Source organism: Heterocephalus glaber, unplaced genomic scaffold (assembly GCF_053883595.1).
Source record: "Heterocephalus glaber isolate CG9 unplaced genomic scaffold, H.glaber_assembly_v1.0 deba00000347, whole genome shotgun sequence".
NCBI lineage: Eukaryota > Metazoa > Chordata > Mammalia > Rodentia > Bathyergidae > Heterocephalus > Heterocephalus glaber.
This window is the reverse complement of record NW_028258143.1, coordinates 47,198,233-47,203,026: the sequence shown is the minus strand read 5'-3', so window position 1 is coordinate 47,203,026 and position 4,794 is coordinate 47,198,233.

Sequence of the window (4,794 nt, the reverse complement as noted above, 5' to 3'; positions counted from 1 at the left end):
TTGCTTCTGCCGTGCAAATTCTATCCTAGTTGTATCATTTTATTGCCAGACTGTTTTGGTAGGGACTAGGTTTCAAAGTTTAATGGACAGATGAAGAGTAAGCATATCTGCCCTTGTTCCCCACCTTAAGGAGAAAGCATTGTATCTTCTCCATTTATATAAGGGATTCTCACTGGAAGTATGAAGTACATGTCTTTAATCTGTTGAGAAGTTTCTGTTCTACTTCTAGTCTCCTGATAGCTTTTACCATGAACAGCTGTAGAATTTAGTCCAATACTTTTTCTCCAACTAGTGACAGGATCAAATGGCTTTTTCCTTTCCTCTGTTAAAATGATGACTTTTGGGGGTGGATCTTCCAATGCTGAACCAACACTGCCATCCCTATAACAAAACCACTTTCTACATCCTGCCAGATCTGACTTCTAAGAGTTTGTTTTGTTAAACAAATTTCTATCTCTGTTCATACTTTTTTCTTCTATTATCTTTATCCAGTTTTAGGATTAGCACAATGTTGAGTTCCTAAAATGAGGGGAGAAGTGTTCCTTCTTTTTTCTGCTTTGTTTGATATAATTTATCAGTTAAAATGTTTATGAGCCTGCTGTTGTCATATAGGTAGGTTTTCAAGCTAGGAATACACTTTCTTTAATACGTGCTATTCAAATTTTATATTTCCTCCAGAGTTAGTTTCATTAATTTGTCTTCCAAGGTACTTCTTAGAAGTTGTCAAATTTATTTCAAAAAAAGATTTTTGTAATATGCTTTCTGTAGCCTTTTAAATTCTGTAAAATCTGTGGTAATGTCTCCTAGATCTTGATATTGTAATTTCAAAAATGTATAACTGATATTATGTAACAGGAAGAAAAGGTCTAAAAGAGCAGGGGAGTTGGGAGGGGTAGGGGGAGGGGAAAAAGGGAAAGGAAAAAATATGAGAAGAGGAAAAAAATGGAAACAATGTCTTTGCAAATAAGGAAGGGTGGAGGAGGTGAAGGGAGAGCAATGGAAGGGGAGAAAAAATAAGAACCAAGATACTCTTGTAATGGTACAAGATCCCAATGATGAATATAACTGTATTTTATACCAAAAATGTACCAATAAACTTAATGGGGGGAAAAAAAGAGAAAATATCACTCCTTTAGTCATTGAAAGCATACAACAATGTTATGACCAAACTTATATATATTCTATGAGTGTCACAAACTACCAAAGTCATCCAAGAGGAAAAAAGAACTTTAACAACTTTAAATCTATTAAAGAAGTAGATACCATTACAAAACTTTTCCCTCAGAAAACTTTGAGAATCAGATGTCTTCAGTGGCGAATTCCACCAAACATAATTTTCAAATTACATAAAAAGGCTTTCTCTCTAAGATAAGAAAAACAGTGAAATTCCTGGTCCTATTATTTTTATTACATATTTATAAAAGATTCAGGATGTACTATAGTAAAATAAAGAAATAAAAGGAATATTTACCTAGGAAAACAACATTTGTTTATTCATAAACAATATGATTGGTCATGTAGGAAATCTTAAATGTTTCATAAAGTAGCTACCAGAACTAATTTTTGAGTTTGGTATGCTAACAAGATACAATATCAGTATACAAAAGACAATTGTATGGTACTTATATGTTGTACAAGCATCAAAGAATTGCAAAATGAAATAAAATCAATCCATTTCCAATTATTTCAAATGTGAAATAATTGGGGATAAATTTAATAATATCTGTTCAATATCATATTAACTACATAAAACTGCAAAATATTGCTGTGATAAATGAAAGACCTCAATAAATGGAGATAGATGCATGAATATGGATCAGAAGGCTTATGTATTTCAGAGTAAATTCACAAAGTGACCAAAGAATTCAGAGCAATTTCAGTGAAAATTCCTTCTAGTTTTTTTTGCAGATATTGACAAGGTAATTCTAAAATGTATATGAAAATTAGAAGAATCTAGATAACCAAAGTTCACTAAAAAACACAATAAACAATTTTTGAAAAAAAATTTATGCCCTGATTTTGAGAATTAAAACTATTCAGGAATTAAAGCAATGTCACTTTGACAAGGTAAAATAAAGCAATGAAATAGACTAGATTCCAGAAATAAACCCAGCTGTGTGTAATCAATAGATACTTAAAGGGTTCTATAAAATTAGTCAGGAAATTCCAACAAATGATGCTGGCCAATTGGATATTTATATGTAAAAGAATAACCTTTTGTGCTAAGTTCACACTATAGGTGCAAAAAGTATCTTAAATTGAACCATACACATAAGAAGTAGAAGAATAAATCTTCTAGAAGAAAAGATACAGGGAAAATGCTTTCCCTTTTGAAGGCTTTGTTGTAAGTAGGCAATACATTAACAGTGGTCTTTAGTTGGGGAATGAAGAGGCATGAAAATATCACTCTCATCAAATTATCACACAAAGCAGGAGATGGTGAGGATTTTAGTGTTTTCCCCTAAGTAATGTAACCTGCCTTTCTCTGTTTTTTCTTTATACTTTACCTCATGGGTGTTTTGAATATATGGAATTACATAAGTTTTGATTATTTTTTCCTCTATTTATCTTTTTTCCACTTATCAGTCACTACTTAACAAGTAATCTGAAATTGTAATGGTTTATAAAACTAGCACATGATTTCTAGAAATCCTGGAATTTGGGCAGAATTTGTTAGGACCTGGTGTTTCAGGTCTATGTAACATCAGCTAGGAACTCTCACTGGGGCACATTTATTTGACAGCTCAGCTGTGATGGGAACATATAAGAAGTTCAGTAGTTCTCCACAGATTCTCTCCATGTATTTTCTTATTCACCACATAGCAAATGGGATTTGTATGGCAGAAAAATCCTAATAGATGCTTTCCCTGGCCCTGGAGGTACATTTGTAGATTGTGCTATTTAGAGTCTCTTCTAGCGTAATGCTTGCTGATGTTTCATTGGCCAAGTGAGGGACACTTAATCCAAGTTCAGTGTTGGAGAAAATAAGACAGGATTTGAGTTCTTGGACATGTGTTTTCTTGGGAGTCCCCAGTATAACAATCTGCCACAAAAATTGTATCCTAAATAGGTGTTTTTCTTCTATTGGAATACCACTGCTGTCTAGGGTTTATTATATTGGAGGTTTGTGTAGGAGGAAGGGCATATATTTCATTGAAAATGTCTTCAAAACTTGATTCTGCTCATTTTATTTTATTCTATTGGATTCTAATTTTTCTGGAATGCTTATTTTCTTTGCAGAGATATCTTCCAAGTCTCTATTGAGTACTATTTTTAAAAATTCTTTTATTGGTACATTTTAGGTATACAATACGTTTACATTTATCATTGGGTGCTTGTACCTGTACATGATGTATCTTGGTTCTTATTTTTTCCCCCATTACCTGTGTGCCCTTCAGCCCCTCCACCATTCCCTATTTACATAGATTTCATTTCCATTTTTTTTCTTTTCTCATAATTTTTCCTTTCCCTTCTTCCCTTTTCCCTTCCCCTCCCACCACCCCTACACCTTTGGACCTTTTCCTATTTCAAATTATCAATTATTCATTTTAATCATTTTCATTCTTATTTACACTTTCAGTTTCTCACACTAGAGAAACTGTTTGGTATTTACACATGTGTGTCCTATTTATTTCACTTAAGAGTATGGCCTCAATATGCATCCATTTAGCTATAAATGTTTCTAGTTTCTCCTTCTTTATGGCTGAGTAGTACTCCATTTTATAAAAAAAAAAAAACACCCACATCTTCTTTATTCAGTTTCCAGTTAATGGGCACTTGGGCTGTTTCCAAGCTTTAGCTATTACAACCTGTGCTGCTATGAACATGGGTGCACATATATCACTGTGGTATGATTCTTTTAATTCTTTTGGGAAGATACCCAGCAGGGGAATAGCTGGGTCAAATGGGACCTCTAGTCCTAGTTGTTTGAGGTATCTCCATACTGATTTCCACAGTGGTTGCACCACTCTGCACTCCCATCAACAATGGAGAAGGGTTCCTTTCTCTCCACACCCCCGCCAGCATTTGTTATTGGTTGATTTCTTGATAGCAGCCATTCTTTCTGGGGTGAGGTGGAATCTCAGTGTTGTTTTCATCTGCATCTCTCGAATGACCAGTGATGTTGAACATTTTTTCATATGCTTATTTGCTGCTTTTACTTCTTTGTTTTAGAAACATCTGTTCATTTCAGATGCCCATTTTTGAACTGGGTCTTTGAATTTGGGGGGTCTGATTTTTTCAGTTCTTTGTATTTTCTAGATAGTAGTTCTTTGTCTGTGGTACAGCTGCTAAAATTTTTTTCCCACATTGTAGGTTGTGTATTAGCTCTGTTGGTGGTTTCTTTTGCAGTGCAGAAGATTTTAATAAGATGAGATTCCAATTGTTGATTCTTTGTGCTAGCTCCCTTGCTACTGAGGATTTATTCATAAAGTCTTTTCCTATATTGAGCACAATTTTCTCCACAAGTCAATCTAATCCTATTTCAAGTTAGATCCTGTTTAAATTTATAATTATTTTTCTTTTCTATGATGAATTATATCATGAATTTGTTGTTATTATTTTGAATATATTTTACATCCTTTTTGAGGTTAAGGTAGATGTATTAGTTCTGTCAAACATAAATTGCTATAGTGATGAGATCAATAACTCTAGCTTGGTTTTACATTTGAGTCATTACTATTAGAACCAACAACTTCTTCTGTTTTCAGTATTCCCATGAGTTATTCACTTTCTGATATGCCTATGTTTTTCTGTATATTTTACATCTATTCCAGGCTTAGTTAAATGGCTTGC